This window comes from Nicotiana tomentosiformis, chromosome 5 (assembly GCF_000390325.3).
Source record: "Nicotiana tomentosiformis chromosome 5, ASM39032v3, whole genome shotgun sequence".
NCBI lineage: Eukaryota > Viridiplantae > Streptophyta > Magnoliopsida > Solanales > Solanaceae > Nicotiana > Nicotiana tomentosiformis.
This window is the reverse complement of record NC_090816.1, coordinates 55,842,869-55,861,778: the sequence shown is the minus strand read 5'-3', so window position 1 is coordinate 55,861,778 and position 18,910 is coordinate 55,842,869.

Sequence of the window (18,910 nt, the reverse complement as noted above, 5' to 3'; positions counted from 1 at the left end):
TTTTATATGTTCATCTTGTGTTCTTGAATATAGTAATATATCATCTATATATACTATACAATTCTCTAGTTGGTTAAAATAATTATCCATAAAATGTTGGTATCTTCCTGGTGCATTTTTATATCCAAATGGTAAAACATTCCATTCATAAAATCCTTGTGGCACTGTAAATGCTATTAGTTTTTTAGATTCATCTTCTAGTTTTAGATGGTAAAATCCTCAACTGAAGGATCACCTCCTCATCAGTTTCCTCTTCATTAGTTACCACATCAGACTTACCAGATTCCTCAACTGATATGTTTTAGTTTTTGCATTTAAATTTCGGTAATCTATAACCATTCTGCTTTTTCCTCTTTTTTGTTCACTATGTTTATTTACTATAAATGCTGGACTTGTATGTTTACTATTACTTTCTTGTATATACTTGTTATCTAATAATTCTTTTATATGCATTTTAAATTCTGCTAAATCATCAAAGTTATATTTTAAGGGTTTTTGTGTTATTATACTATTTTCTTCTATTAATTCTATTTTTATTTTTGTCTTATGTTTATTCCATCCTTTTAGAGGGTTATCATTATATAATTTTTCTCATTCATTTTGGATTATTTTTACTTTGTCTATTGTAAATATGATAATTTCTAATTGAGTAGTTGTATTTTTACTTATATTTTCTAATTTTTGTGTGATTTTTTCATTTCCTCGTATCCATTCTGTAGTTTTTCGTTGTTTATTATTTACTCTTTTTGCTCCTACTTTATTTTTACATGGTGTGGTAAACCACCAGTGTGTTCTTGTTATTATGTGTGGGTATAATTTGTCTAAAAATGGCATTCCTAGTAACATATCTTTTGTAGTGAATTCAAAGTTATATATTTCTTCTATAGTTAATATTTTATCCCATATTTGTATTTTTACATTCTTGGCTTTGTAGTTAATCATACTACCTTCATTATTAAATCCTGTTACTACCATAGGTGTTTTTAATTTTTCCCATTTATCCGTTGGTAAACAATTATATTTATATATATTAGCTTCTGCCCTTGTATCTATCATTGGTGTATAGTATCTATTATAATATCCTTCTACTATGACTTTTGCGAGTATATATATTTTCATTCTTCTGTTCTTTTTATTATTATTTTCTTATCTTTGTATGTTATGGTTAATTGCTTATCTCCTAGACTATATGGTTTTACCTTTTCTAACCATTTTATTCCTAGTATAATATTTTTATTTTCGTTTTCTTGATATATTTTAAATTGTATTATTAGAGGTATTCCTACAATAATTATTTCTTTTTCTGTTATTTCTTCATTTTTTATTAACAATTATTAAAAAATAGAAATAGAAATTATTAAAAATCCAACTACGCTTATTGATAACACCTGATAAGAAAAAAGAAACTAAAAACACAAAAATTGATAAGAAAAAAGAAATAGAAATTGATAAGAAAAAAGAAATAGAAATTATTAAAAATCAAGCAAACAGGGAAATACAACAATTAGAAGAAACTAAAAACACAAAAATTATAGCATTAGAAAAAGAATTAAACATGTTAAAAGCACTATATGAAAACAAGCAAAGAGAGAAAAATAAAGAAATAGAATTAACAGATGAGATAAATAAATTTAAACAAATATTACAACCAGAAGAAATTCCCAGAACTGATGAAATAGATAGAATTGAAGAAATAGATAACAATATAAATGACCAAAAGTCAGAATCAAGTGAAATAAGTGAAACATATACAGAACTCTTAGAAAATATAGAAAAAATAAAAAATATAGAAATAAATACAGGAGATGTAGATATGGATGAAAAACCTAGTACATCAGGTGTAAAAAATCCAAAAGGATTATACCCAAATTATTATACAGCTAACTATGAACAACATGATAGAAATAATACACTATGGGATAGTAGACTAAATAGGAAATGGACACCAAAACCAATATCTGAACAATATAACTTTTTAGATTTAGATTGCGTAGCAGATATAAATAAAACAATCCAACTATGGATAGGATATTTATCTAAACAATTGGTAGATAATAAAATAGGAATGGCAGAAACACCAGGATATATAGAAAGAACACTCATAGGAACAGTAAAATTATGGTTGCACAATTTAACAAAAGAAAGTATAGATACCTTAAGAAGTAATAAAAAATTTAATGGTGAAATAGCAACAACAAATATAGAAATATTATACAAATATGAAATAGCCATAAGAAACGAATTTAGTAGTATGACTACAGAAATTGAAGAACAAAATAAGGAAAAACAAATAAATAGAAACCTAATAACAAAATTAGCAATATGTAATATGTGCTATGTAGACGAATATACTTGTGCATTTAAAGAATATTATTATAAAGGAACATATAATACAGAAGAAGGCAAAGAAATAAGAAAATTATATTTCACAAAATTACCAGAACCTTTTAATACTAAAATAATAAAAGATTGGAATGAAGCAGGAGTAACAGATACTTTAGGAGCTAGGATAAAATTTCTACAACAATGGTTTGTACAGTTATGTGAAAAATATAAAGAAGAAACAAAAATAGAAAGAATATTAATAAAAAACTTAAGATGTTGTAAAAATAAAACAGCACCACAATTCGGATGTACAGATACAGATAAATATAATAAAAAATGGAAAACAAAGAAATATAATAAATATAAGTCAAAATATAAAAATAAAAAACCAAGAAAAAGATATTATGTAAAAAATTATCAGGCTAAAAGACCATTTAGACCAAAAAAGAAACTAACAGAATGTACTTGTTATAACTGTGGAAAATTAGGACATATAGCTAAAGACTGTAAAGCACCTAGGAACCTAAAGAAAAAGCAAATAACCGAAATCATAATTAATGATGAAGAATATATGCAGATGGAATATATAGATTATGAACTAGATAGTGAAGATAGTGTATATGAAATATCAGATATAGAAGATGAAATAGAAGATGAAATAATTAAAGAAGATGATGAAACCTAATGACTGAAAAAGAAATAGAAGTAATAACACGAGAAGAATATACGGATGAAGAATCCTCAGAACAAAAAATTATATTTGATAATAATATATTTGAACAAATAAAAGGAAAAGAATTAGACCTCAGTGTCGAAAAAATATTTGAAGTACCTACAATAAAAAATTGGTTCAAAAGATAAAAAAGAAGAATATTACGTGGTTAGCCAAAAAGAACATATAATTGACTGTAAATATACAAAAGGAAAAGCCAAAATACCAATAATAAATAAAAGAATAATAAATAAAGAAATACAAGATATAAAGGCAAAAAACCCAATTAAATATGTACACTTAGGAGGAACTGAAATACTAATAAAAGCATGTTTTAGGGAAGGAATAGATACCCCTATAGAAATATATTTAGCAGATGATAGAATAATTCAACCTATAGAAAAAAGCATAATATGTGCAATAAAAGGAAATCTCATATATCAAAAATTCAAATTCATAATAAGTGCCAATTATTCAATAGCAATAAACGATAAGAATATAGACAAATCATTAGTATTATACTTAAAAATGTCAGGAATAGAATTAACACCTGGAAGTAAGATATTTACAGTTAGATGTAAAAATCTATACGTCTTAACAACAAAACATAAAATAGCAGCAAAAAATAAAATTAATAAAATCAAAATAGAAAATCCGTTTGAAAGAATAGTTACAGTTATTGACAATAATGAATATAGCTATAAAGAGATTGACATGGAAGAAGATTTAGAAATAGTAAAAGAAAGATTAAGTACATCAAGTATACCAAACCAATTAACTTATGAAACACCAACATCATCAAGAATAAGTACATCAAGAAGAGAATATATAATCCCAAAAAATTTAATAAGAAACACAAAAGAAAAAATAAATACATGCCACTACTATATAACTGGAATCATGGAACAAAGAAAATATCAAATATTAATAAATACAGGACAAGAAGAAAACTATATTACAAGAGAATTAGTAACAGAAACTGAAATAATAACTACTGAACAATTATGCCCTGAATTACCTAAAGAATTAATAATAAATGAAGAAATAACAGAAAAAGAAATAATTATTGGAGGAATACCTCTAATAATACAATTTAAAATATATCAAGAAAACGAAAATGAAAATATTACACTAGGAATAAAATGGTTAGAAAAGGTAAAACCATACAGTCTAGGAGATAAGCAATTAACCATAACATACAAAGATAAGAAAATAATAATAAAAAGAACAGAAGAATGAAAATATATATACTCGCAAAAGTCATAGTAGAAGGATATTATAATAGATACTATACACCAATGATAGATACAGGGGCAGAAGCTAATATATGTAAATATAATTATTTACCAACGGATAAATGAAAAAAATTAAAAACACCTATGGTAGTAATAGGATTTAATAATGAAGGTAGTATGATTAACTACAAAGCCAAGAATGTAAAAATACAAATATGGGATAAAATATTAACTATAGAAGAAATATATAACTTTGAATTCACTACAAAAGATATGTTACTAGGAATGCCATTTTTAGACAAATTATACCCACACATAATAATAAGAACACACTGGTGGTTTACCACACCATGTAAAAATAAAGTAGGAGCAAAAAGAGTAAATAATAAACAACGAAAAACTACAGAATGGATACGAGGAAATGAAAAAATCACACAAAAATTAGAAAATATAAGTAAAAATACAACTACTCAATTAGAAATTATCATATTTACAATAGATAAAGTAAAAATAATCCAAAATGAATTAGAAAAATTATATAATGATAACCCTCTAAAAGGATGGAATAAATATAAGACAAAAATAAAAATAGAATTAATAGAAGAAAATAGTATAATAACACAAAAACCCTTAAAATATAACTTTGATGATTTAGCAGAATTTAAAATGCATATAAAAGAATTATTAGATAACAAGTATATACAAGAAAGTAATAGTAAACATACAAGTCCAGCATTTATAGTAAATAAACATAGTGAACAAAAAAGAGATTTGTTCAAATATATTATTATCAAATATAAATTTTTGTTCTGAGGATTCTTCATCCTTATATTCTTCTCGTGTTATTACTTCTATTTCTTTTTCAGTCATTAGGTTTCATCATCTTCTTTAATTATTTCATCTTCTATTTCATCTTCTATATCTGATATTTCATATACACTATCTTCACTATCTAGTTCATAATCTATATATTCCATCTGCATATATTCTTCATCATTAATTATGATTTCGGTTATTTGCTTTTTCTTTAGGTTCCTAGGTGCTTTACAGTCTTTAGCTATATGTCCTAATTTTTCACAGTTATAACAAGTACATTCTGTTAGTTTCTTTTTTGGTCTAAATGGTCTTTTAGCCTGATAATTTTTTACATAATATCTTTTTCTTGATTTTTTATTTTTATATTTTGACTTATATTTATTATATTTCTTTGTTTTCCATTTTTTATTATATTTATCTGTATCTGTACATCCGAATTGTGGTGCTGTTTTATTTTTACAACATCTTAAGTTTTTTATTAATATTCTTTCTATTTTTGTTTCTTCTTTATATTTTTCACATAACTGTACAAACCATTATTGTAGAAATTTTATCCTAGCTCCTAAAGTATCTGTTACTCCTGCTTCATTCCAATCTTTTATTATTTTAGTATTAAAAGGTTCTGGTAATTTTGTGAAATATAATTTTCTTATTTCTTTGCCTTTTTCTGTATTATATGTTCCTTTATAATAATATTCTTTAAATGCACAAGTATATTCGTCTATATAGCACATATTACATATTGCTAATTTTGTTATTAGGTTTCTATTTATTTTTTCTTCAATTTCTGTAGTCATACTACTAAATTTGTTTCTTATGGCTATTTTATATTTGTATAATATTTCTATATTTGTTGTTGCTAATTCACCATTAAATTTTTTATTACTTCTTAAGGTATCTATACTTTCTTTTGTTAAATTGTGCAACCATAATTTTACTGCTCCTATGAGTGTTCTTTCTATATATCCTGGTGTTTCTGCCATTCCTATTTTATTATCTATCAATTATTTAGATAAATATCCTATCCATAGTTGGATTGTTTTATTTATATCTGCTACGCAATCTAAATCTAAAAAGTTATATTGTTCAGATATTGGTTTTGGTGTCCATTTCCTATTTAGTCTACTATCCCATAATGTATTATTTCTATCATGTTGTTCATAGTTAGCTGTATAATAATTTGGGTATAATCCTTTTGGATTTTTTACACCTGATGTACTAGGTTTTTCATCCATATCTACATCTCCTGTATTTATTTCTATATTTTTTATTTTTTCTATATTTTCTAAGAGTTCTGTATATGTTTCACTTATTTCACTTGATTCTGACTTTTGGTCATTTATATTGTTATCTATTTCTTCAATTCTATCTATTTCATCAATTCTGGGAATTTCTTCTGGTTGTAATATTTGTTTAAATTTATTTATCTCATCTGTTAATTCTATTTCTTTATTTTTCTCTCTTTGCTTGTTTTCATATAGTGCTTTTAACATGTTTAATTCTTTTTCTAATGCTATAATTTTTGTGTTTTTAGTTTCTTCTAATTGTTGTATTTCCCTGTTTGCTTGATTTTTAATAATTTCTATTTCTTTTTTCTTATTAATTTCTTCATTTTCTTTACTTATTCTCGTCATAGCTGTTAAGCTATCTTCTAATCTTGCTGTTTCTTTTTCTATCATTAGGTATAATTGGTCTCCTATTTTTTTATATCTTCTGCCTAAATTTGAAAATATTATTTTTATTTTCAATCCATCTTGATTTTCATATCTTTTTTCGTCTATGGCAAATTCTTCTTTATTCATTTTTAATCTATAGCTCTGATACCATTTTTAGTGTCCTTTCTTTATTTTTATTGTCCTTTCTATTTTTATTTAATTTCATTTATAATTCAGTCAGATGTAAAAGCTTTTTCATAATATTCTTTTTGTAGTGAAATTAGTCTAATTATTTCTTTTAAACTTTCTAATATATATTCTATATATTCTATATCTTGGGTTCTTTGATATTTTTCTATATTAGTTTTTACTAGATTTGTTAGTAATTTTATACTGTCGGTAGTTTGTTGCCAATATTGTAGGTATATATTGTTCATTATGTGTTATCGAAATATAAATCTAGTTCATATAAATCTATTTCTGGTATAATTAATTCTGTCCAATTCTGGTCCATTATTTCTGTTATTTCAAAGGTGAGTAATTTTTCATAGATTATTCTTCTTACATCATTATTAATATCTTTCAGTATATATAGTATAAGTATTTTATAACTAAGATCGTCATCTATTAAGTAGGTGTTCATTTTATTATATGATTTGCTAAACATATTCCTTTTAATCTCTATGTCTATTATCCTTATTCATCATATTATAATAAGTTATTTTAATCATCTTTTCTGGTCACTACCATGATTTTCTGCTTCAATCAATTACCCTAACAGCGCTTCAACTTTGTTTACTCCCCTAAACGGCCTCTCTGCCTACCGGTTTCAACCTTAGGATGCATAGTCTGGGCTTACTTATTCTTAGCATATTTTCATGGCAAACTTACTCAAGATGATTTCTATAACAGTACTATTATATGATGGATAATTATAATTTACATGTAAGAGATTATCAGGAATATATTAATTTAGCTACTCATGATTATATTGTGACATACCTGTTTTTGTAAGTTCTTGATATCTCCTTGTTAATCCATAGCTTTCATATCTTCTTGTTTATCCATAGCTTTTCTGTATTTTATCTTTAAGTATATTTAGTAAGAGAAGAAAGAGAGAGAAGAGAGAATCCCTTGGCCTAAAGATGTAGCCTGTTTTTTATTCATAATCGAAAGGCTATTTAAAGATTACAAAATGACTCTTACTAATCATAAATGACCTTTACTGTTCATGAAACTGACTCTTACTATTCATGAACGACCTTTACTGTTCATGAAACTGACTCTTACTATTCATGAACGACCTTTACTGTTCATGAGACTGACTCTTACTTTTGTAAAGTAAAGAACTATTTACTTTACAACTTTTACAAAAAACAAAATAACATTATTTAAAAAAGAAAAGAATCTAAATCTTTTACTTTATCTTGTCTGCCATAGTTTTTTGTCGTCTAGTTTGTTGTCTTCTTCTCGATTATTCCAGTTGTACGTCTAGAACAATGTTATCTTTTCCTTTGCATTTTAAGCATATGTGGTCTGGATATTTGTGACTGATTAGCTTGCAATATCTTGTTAACTGTTCTGGAGAAATGTAATTCGTCCTTATAGCTCTTGTGATTGTAGGTTGTTCTGGTTTTAAAAGACTTAAGACCCATTGTCTTAATTCTTCCATATCTGCTTCTCGTATCTCTCTGCAATTTGAATATATCATTGTTTGTTCTCTTGAATAATAACTCCAAATCGCATTCTGATTTAGGTAGTTGTTTGCTAGTTCATTTAGTATAGTGGATATTCCAATAATCCTTTTATTTGCATAAAAGTCTGGAATATTTATTTTTTCTATCTCTTCTTGTTCTTCTATTCTTTCTGGTATGAGCATTTCTCTTGTAAGTCCGATCTTGATAACTTGTATGATAGGCTTTATTTCTTCATATAATATCTCTGCTGTAGCTGAATAAAATCGTATATAGAATAACGTTCCTTTAGTTATTCTTCTGTATTGCATAAATGCTCTGTGTAACTCCGGTATGGTAGCTATCTCCTGTCCTGTTTGTGTATATACAGTATCTAGTAATCCATAATTGTAGCAGGTGGCTATTAGTTTTGCACTTGTATTTGGTAGTGCTATTAATTTATTGTATCCTGTTAGATAATGGGTAATATAATCTTCATTTGGATTCTGGGTAGTTTGGGATCTTGGGTTTTTGTTTAAAAAGTTTTGTATTTTGTGTATGTTGTCTATATATGTACGGGTTATATGGTTGTATGTCTTTTTGGCTTGGTTCAGACTTTCTTTGTAGGTATTTATCTGTGGTGGTAGGAATATTTCGTTCTGGGTATTTTGAATATTTTTCTGTACGAATGGTTTTGAAAATAAATTGTTCATATTTATGTTTGTGTATCTGGGTTTAATTTCTTCCTTCTTCTTTGCAGATGAACTGCTAGTTGTGCTGCTTCCTGCAACTGTATTTAACAAACTGTTATGAGTTTTTAGGTGTTTCTCAACGTCACCTTCTAGCTCTGGAATTTTAGAGACTTCCGATCGTCTTATCTCCGCATTTTTTGAGTCATGCTGCTGACTACTAGCTGTTTTTCTTATTATCTGTATCTCTTCATCCATACTTTCCACTTTCTTACAAAGTGTAGTCATGGCTAAGAGTAGATTTTCCATTGTATTATCTGGATCAGTTTGGGTAGCTTTGTCTTGACAAGTAATCTGCAACAACATTCTTGTTAGTAGTGATTATTTCAATTGTAAATGTAAAGTTTAATATATTTAATACCAGTCTGCGTATTTCTTTTGTTGTAACTGAATCTTGTACTTTTCTGGTTATCCATCATTTTACTTGGGTATTATCTGTTCTTACAATAAATCTGTTGTAAAATATACATGGTTCAAATGCTAATAAACATTTATATAATGCAAATAATTTTTTTCTATTTATTTCCCATTTTTCTTGTGGTTCAGTATAAGATCCTGAATAATACCTGCAATGATGTTCTATTTTTTCTTTATCATATTTATATTTAAGAACTCCTCCATAACTATAATTACTCGAATCTGTTTCTACAATATAAGTAAATTTCTTATTTTCATCTGGGTTTTTGGTAGTTTCTTACACAATATTTTAATCTTCCTTATTTGTTCCTTATCTTTTTCATCGAACCCATATTCTACATCCTTTTTTAGTTTTTTCTGTAAAGGTTTTAGGTTTTCTGCTAATTTAGGTATATATTCTCTTACTTGGTTTACTAATCCTAAAAATGATTGCAATTTCTTTTTTGTATCTATGTTTTCATCAAGATTGATTATTTTTTGTACTATGTGTGTTTGCATTTTTATTCCATTTTTATCTATTTATATTCCTAAAAATTCTATCTGATTCTTCATAATTTCTGCTTTGGTTTTGCTTAAGCTTATACCAGAGTTTTCTATAATATGTATGAATTTTTCTAATAATTTTATATGTTCATCTTGTGTTCTTGAATATAGTAATATATCATCTATATATACTATACAATTCTCTAGTTGGTTAAAATAATTATCCATAAAATGTTGGTATCTTCCTGGTGCATTTTTATATCCAAATGGTAAAACATTCCATTCATAAAATCCTTGTGGCACTGTAAATGCTATTAGTTTTTTAGATTCATCTTCTAGTTTTAGATGGTAAAATCCTGATTTACAGTCAAATTTACTAAAGTAATTATATCCTTGAATTTGTCTTATTTTTAATATCTTGTTAGGTATTGGGTAATTATATGTTTTAGTTTTTGCATTTAAATTTCGGTAATCTATAACCATTCTGCTTTTTCCTCATTTTTGTTCACTATGTTTATTTACTATAAATGCTGGACTTGTATGTTTACTATTACTTTCTTGTATATACTTGTTATCTAATAATTCTTTTATATGCATTTTAAATTCTGCTAAATCATCAAAGTTATATTTTAAGGGTTTTTGTGTTATTATACTATTTTCTTCTATTAATTCTATTTTTATTTTTGTCTTATGTTTATTCCATCCTTTTAGAGGGTTATCATTATATAATTTTTCTCATTCATTTTGGATTATTTTTACTTTGTCTATTGTAAATATGATAATTTCTAATTGAGTAGTTGTATTTTTACTTATATTTTCTAATTTTTGTGTGATTTTTTCATTTCCTCGTATCCATTCTGTAGTTTTTCATTGTTTATTATTTACTCTTTTTGCTCCTACTTTATTTTTACATGGTGTAAACCATCAGTGTGTTCTTGTTATTATGTGTGGGTATAATTTGTCTAACAATGGCATTCTTAGTAACATATCTTTTGTAGTAAATTCAAAGTTATATATTTCTTCTACAGTTAATATTTTATCCCATATTTGTATTTTTACATTCTTGGCTTTGTAGTTAATCATACTACCTTCATTATTAAATCCTGTTACTACCATAGGTGTTTTTAATTTTTCTCATTTATCCGTTGGTAAATAATTATATTTACATATATTAGCTTCTGCCCCTGTTTCTATCATTGGTGTATAGTATCTATTATAATATCCTTCTACTATGACTTTTGCGAGTATATATATTTTCATTCTTCTGTTCTTTTTATTATTATTTTCTTATCTTTGTATGTTATGGTTAATTGCTTATCTCCTAGACTGTATGGTTTTACCTTTTCTAACCATTTTATTCCTAGTGTAATATTTTCATTTTCGTTTTCTTGATATATTTTAAATTGTATTATTAGAGGTATTCCTCCAATAATTATTTCTTTTTCTGTTATTTCTTTGTTTATTATTAATTCTTTAGGTAATTCAGGGCATAATTGTTCAGTAGTTATTATTTCAGTTTCTGTTACTAATTCTCTTGTAATATAGTTTTCTTCTTGTCCTGTATTTATTAATATTTGATATTTTCTTTGTTCCATGATTCCAGTTATATAGTAGTGGTATGTATTTATTTTTTCTTTTGTGTTTCTTATTAAATTTTTTGGGATTATATATTCTCTTCTTGATGTACTTATTCTTGATGATGTTGGTGTTTCATAAGTTAATTGGTTTGGTATACTTGATGTACTTAATCTTTCTTTTACTATTTCTAAATCTTCTTCCATGTCAATCTCTTTATAGCTATATTCATTATTGTCAATAACTGTAACTATTCTTTCAAACGGTTCCTTTTAATCTCTATGTCTATTATCCTTATTCATCATATTAAAATAACTTATTATAATATGATGAATAAGGATAATAGACATAGAGATTAAAAGGAATATGTTTAGCAAATCATATGATAAAATGAACACTTATTTAATAGATGATGATCTTAATTATAAAATACTTATACTGTATATACTAAGAAATATCAATAATGATGTAAGAAGAATAATCTATGAGAAATTACTTAAAGCTGAAATAACAGAACTAATGAATCAAAATTGGACAGAATTAATTATACCAGAAACAGACTTATATGAATTAGATCTATATTTTGATAACACATAATGAATCATACATATCTACAATATTGGCAACAAACTACCGATAATATAAATTTACTGACAAATCTAGTAAAAACTAATATAGAAGAATATCAAAGAACCCAAGATATAGAATATATAGAATATATATTAGAATGTCTATCAGAAATAATTAGACTAATCCCACTACAAAGAGAATTTTATGAAAAAGCCTTTATATTTGACTAAATAATATATTAATTATATGAAAGCCCGTAGAATTTATTCTTTAAATGCGTATCTAAAACTAGTCCTGTCAAAAATATCTTGCCAACTTTTGTTGACGCGACTAGTTGGAGCTTTTATCTTTTGGTCGGTTGCACTTTATATTTTGGATGAGAGGGAGAAACATTCCCTTGGATAATCATCTAAGGACTAACTAGAGATATAGAGGACACGAGGGTTTAATCTAATATTAAGGAGGGGGGGGGGGGTGTTTTACATTATAAATAAGTGGAGGGTGGGTCTTTATTAAAGGGACTTGGGCATTATCTTTTATCAGATTTTTCTTCAAAAGGATTTTCTATAACATAAAACTCCTCTCTCTTTCTCCCTCACGCCGGCAGATCACCCTCATCTCCCAAGTGGCACTGCCGCCGTCTCCGGTGAGCATGATGGCCTGAATTCATTCTATTTTCCTATCTTTCTCTCATTTTGCCTATTCCTCACGCTACCTCTCTCTCTCTCAGAGCTAAGAAACAACCCCGACGCTACTGTTTGTCTGGCCGGCTACCACTTCATTCCTTCCTCCCCCACTTTTCTTATATCTCTTCTCTTCACCTCCTCTACTCCATGGAAGGAAACAAGAATAAATAAATAAATACGAACCACCGGGGTTATAACCGGGAATATTCGAATCTGAACGGAAAAGAGAGCGACACCTCTATTTTCTATTTTTTTGTCGATTTCTCATTTTTGTTTTCTGTCTCTTTGCATGTAACATGAATCCAAAGAATCTGATCGAAAAAGTACCGAACAAACCTCCCTTTATTTTTTTTATTTTTTTTGCCAATATGTTTTCCGTTATTATGTATTTATAGATAACTTATATTGTGGTTTGGGTTTGTGATTGATCTTTGTATTGGTAGACTTTTCTATTGGTTGATTTAATATCTTGTTAGGTATTGGGTAATTATATGTTTTAGTTTTTGCATTTAAATTTCGGTAATCTATAACCATTCTGCTTTTTTCTCTTTTTTGTTCACTATGTTTATTTACTATAAATGCTGGACTTGTATGTTTACTATTACTTTCTTGTATATACTTGTTATCTAATAATTCTTTTATATGCATTTTAAATTCTGCTCAATCATCAAAGTTATATTTTAAGGGTTTTTGTGTTATTATACTATTTTCTTCTATTAATTCTATTTTTATTTTTGTCTTATGTTTATTCCATCCTTTTAGAGGGTTATCATTATATAATTTTTCTAATTCATTTTGGATTATTTTTACTTTGTCTATTGTAAATATGATAATTTCTAATTGAGTAGTTGTATTTTTACTTATATTTTCTAATTTTTGTGTGATTTTTTCATTTCCTCGTATCCATTCTGTAGTTTTTCGTTGTTTATTATTTACTATTTTTGCTCCTACTTTATTTTTACATGGTGTGGTAAATCACCAGTGTGTTCTTGTTATTATGTGTGGGTATAATTTGTCTAAAAATGGCATTCCTAGTAACATATCTTTTGTAGTAAATTCAAAGTTATATATTTCTTCTACAGTTAATATTTTATCCCATATTTGTATTTTTACATTCTTGGCTTTGTAGTTAATCATACTACCTTCATTATTAAATCCTGTTACTACCATAGATGTTTTTAATTTTTCCCATTTATCCGTTGGTAAACAATTATATTTACATATATTAGCTTCTGCCCCTGTATCTATCATTGGTGTATAGTATCTATTATAATATCCTTCTACTATGACTTTTGCAAGTATATATATTTTCATTCTTCTGTTCTTTTTATTATTATTTTCTTATCTTTGTATGTTATGGTTAACTGCTTATCTCCTAGACTGTATGGTTTTACCTTTTCTAACCATTTTATTCCTAGTGTAATATTTTCATTTTCGTTTTCTTGATATATTTTAAATTGTATTATTAGAGGTATTCCTCCAATAATTATTTCTTTTTCGGTTATTTCTTCATTTATTATTAATTCTTTAGGTAATTCAGGGCATAATTGTTCAGTAGTTATTATTTCAGTTTCTGTTACTAATTCTCTTGTAATATAGTTTTCTTCTTGTCCTGTATTTATCAATATTTGATATTTTCTTTGTTCCATGTTTCCAGTTATATAGTAGTGGTATGTATTTATTTTTTCTTTTGTGTTTCTTATTAAATTTTTTGGGATTATATATTCTCTTCTTGATGATGTTGGTGTTTCATAAGTTAATTGGTTTGGTATACTTGATGTACTTAATCTTTCTTTTACTATTTCTAAATCTTCTTCCATGTCAATTTCTTTATAGCTATATTCATTATTGTCAATAACTGTAACTATTCTTTCAAACGGATTTTCTATTTTGATTTTATTAATTTTATTTTTTACTGCTATTTTATGTTTTGTTGTTAAGACGTATAGATTTTTACATCTAGCTGTAAATATCTTACTTCCAGGTGTTAATTCTATTCCTGACATTTTCCAGTATAATACTAATGATTTATCTATATTCCTATCGTTTATTGCTATTGAATAATTGGCACTTATTATGAATTTAAATTTTTGATATATAAGATTTTCTTTTATTGCACTTATTATGCTTTTTTCTATAGGTTGGATTATTCTATCATCTGCTAAATATATTTCTATAGGGGTATCTATTCCTTCCCTAAAATATGCTTTTATTAGTATTTCAGTTCCTCCTAGGTGTACATATTTAATTGGATTTTTTGCCTTTATATCTTGTATTTCTTTATTTATTATTCTTTTGTTTATTATTGGTATTTTGGCTTTTCCTTTTGTATATTTACAGTCAATTATATGTTCTTTTTGGCTAACTACGTAGTATTCTTCTCTTTGTCTTTTGAACTAATTTTTTATTGTAGGTACTTCAAATATTTTTTCGACACTGAGGTCTAATTCTTTTCTTTTTATTTGTTCGAATATATTATTATCAAATATAATCTTTTGTTCCGAGGATTCTTCATCTTTATATTCTTCCCGTGTTATTACTTCTATTTCTTTTTCAGTCATTGGATTTCATTATCTTCTATTCCTATTTCATTATCTATTTTATCATCTATATCTGATATTTCATATATACTATCTTCACTATCTAGTTCATAATCTATATATTTCATCTGCATATATTCTTCATCATTAATTATGATTTCGGTTATTTGCTTTTTCTTTAGGTTCCTAGGTGCTTTACAGTCTTTAGCTATATGTCCTAATTTTTCACAGTTATAACAAGTACATTCTGTTAGTTTCTTTTTTGGTCTAAATGGTCTTTTAGCCTGATACTTTTTTACATAATATCTTTTTCTTGGTTTTTATTTTTATATTTCTTTGTTTTCCATTTTTTATTATATTTATCTGTATCTGTACATCCGAATTGTGGTGCTGTTTTATTTTTACAACATCTTAAGTTTTTTATTAATATTCTTTCTATTTTTGTTTCTTCTTTATATTTTTCACATAACTGTACAAACCATTGTTGTAGAAATTTTATCTTAACTCCTAAAGTATCTGTTACTCCTGCTTCATTCCAATCTTTTATTATTTTAGTATTAAAATGTTCTGGTAATTTTGTGAAATATAATTTTCTTATTTCTTTGCCTTCTTCTGTATTATATGTTCCTTTATAATAATATTCTTTAAATGCACAAGTATATTCGTCTATATAGCACATATTACATATTGCTAATTTTGTTATTAGGTTTCTATTTATTTATTTTTCCTTATTTTGTTCTTCAATTTCTGTAGTCATACTACTAAATTCGTTTCTTATGGCTATTTTATATTTGTATAATATTTCTATATTTGTTGTTGCTAATTCACCATTAAATTTTTTATTACTTCTTAAGGTATCTATACTTTCTTTTGTTAAATTGTGCAACCATAATTTTACTGCTCCTATGAGTGTTCTTTCTATATATCCTGGTGTTTCTGCCATTCCTATTTTATTATCTACCAATTATTTAGATAAATATCCTATCCATAGTTGGATTGTTTTATTTATATCTGCTACGCAATCTAAATCTAAAAAGTTATATTGTTCGATATTGGTTTTGGTGTCCATTCCTATTTAGTCTACTATCCCATAATGTATTATTTCTATCATGTTGTTCATAGTTAGCTGTATAATAATTTGGGTATAATCCTTTTGGATTTTTTACACCTGATGTACTAGGTTTTTCATCCATATCTACATCTCCTGTATTTATTTCTATTTTTTTTTATTTTTTCTATATTTTCTAAGAGTTCTGTATATGTTTCACTTATTTCACTTGATTCTGACTTTTGGTCATTTATATTGTTATCTATTTCTTCAATTCTATCTATTTCATCAATTCTGGGAATTTCTTCTGGTTGTAATATTTGTTTAAATTTATTTATCTCATCTGTTAATTCTATTTCTTTATTTTTCTCTCTTTGCTTGTTTTCATATAGTGCTTTTAACATGTTTAATTCTTTTTCTAATGCTATAATTTTTGTGTTTTTAGTTTCTTCTAATTGTTGTATTTCCCTGTTTGCTTGATTTTTAATAATTTCTATTTCTTTTTTCTTATCAATTTCTTCATTTTCTTTACTTATTCTCGTCATAGCTGTTAAGCTATCTTCTAATCTTGCTGTTTCTTTTTCTATCATTAGGTATAATTGGTCTCCTATTTTTTTTATATCTTCTGCCTAAATTTGAAAATATTATTTTTATTTTCAATCCATCTTGATTTTTATATATTTTTTCGTCTATGGCAAATTCTTCTTTATTCATTTTTAATCTATAGCTCTGATACCATTTTTAGTGTCCTTTCTTTATTTTTAGTGTCCTTTCTATTTTTATTTAATTTCATTTATAATTCAGTCAGATGTAAAAGTTTTTTCATAATATTCTTTTTGTAGTGGAATTAGTCTAATTATTTCTTTTAAACTTTCTAATATATATTCTATATCTTTTATATCTTGGGTTCTTTGATATTCTTCTATATTAGTTTTTACTAGATTTGTTAGTAATTTTATACTGTCGGTAGTTTGTTGCCAATATTGTAGGTATATATTATTCATTATGTGTTATCGAAATATAAATCTAGTTCATACAAATCTATTTCTAGTATAATTAATTCTATCTAATTCTGGTCCATTATTTCTGTTATTTCAAAGGTGAGTAATTTTTCATAGATTATTCTTCTTACATCATTATTAATATCTTTCAGTATATATAGTATAAGTATTTTATAACTAAGATCGTCATCTATTAAGTAGGTGTTCATTTTATCATATGATTTGCTAAACATATTCCTTTTAATCTCTATGTCTATTATCCTTATTCATCATATTATAGTAAGTTATTTTAATCATCTTTTCTGGTCACTACCATGATTTTCTGCTTCAATCAGTTACCCTAACAACGCTTCAACTTTGTTTACTACCCTAAACGGCCTCTCTGCCTACCGGTTTCAACCTTAGGATGCATAGTCTGGGCTTACTTATTCTTAGCATATTTTCATGGCAAACTTACTCAAGATGATTTCTATAACAGTACTATTATATGATGGATAATTATAATTTACATGTAAGAGATTATCAGGAATATATTAATTTAGCTACTCATGATTATAGTGTGACATACCTGTTTTTGTAAGTTCTTGATATCTCCTTGTTGATCCATAGCTTTCATATCTTCTTGTTTATCCATAGCTTTCCTGTATTTTATCTTTAAGTATATTTAGTAAGAGAAGAAAGAGAGAGAAGAGAGAATCCCTTGGCCTGAAGATGTAGCCTGTTTTTTATTCATAATCGAAAGGCTATTTAAAGATTACAAAATGACTCTTACTGTTCATGAACGACCTTTACTGTTCATGAAACCGACTCTTACTATTCATGAACGACCTTTACTGTTCATGAGACTGACTCTTACTTTTGTAAAGTAAAGAACTATTTACTTTACAACTTTTAAAAAAAATAAAATAACATTATTTAAAAAAGAAAAGAATCTAAATCTTTTACTTTATCTTGTCTGCCATAATTTTTTGTCGTCTAGTTTGTTGTCTTCTTCTCGATTATTCCAGTTGTACGTCTGGAACAACGTTATCTTCTCCTTTGCATTTTGAGCATATGTGGTCTGGATATTTGTGACTGATTAGCTTGCAATATCTTGTTAACAGTTCTGGAGAAATGTAATTCGTCCTTATAGCTCTTGTAGTTGTAGGTTGTTCTGGTTTTAAAAGACTTAAGACCCATTGTCTTAATTCCTCCATATCTGCTTCTCGTATTTCTCTGCAATTTGAATATATCATTGTTTGTTCTCTTGAATAATAACTCCAAATAGCATTCTGATTTAGGTAGTTGTTTGCCAGTTCATTTAGTATAGTGGATATTCCAATAATCCTTTTATTTGCATAAAAGTCTGGAATATTTATTTTTTCTATCTCTTCTTGTTCTTCTATTCTTTCTGGTATGAGCATTTCTCTTGTAAGTCCGATCTTG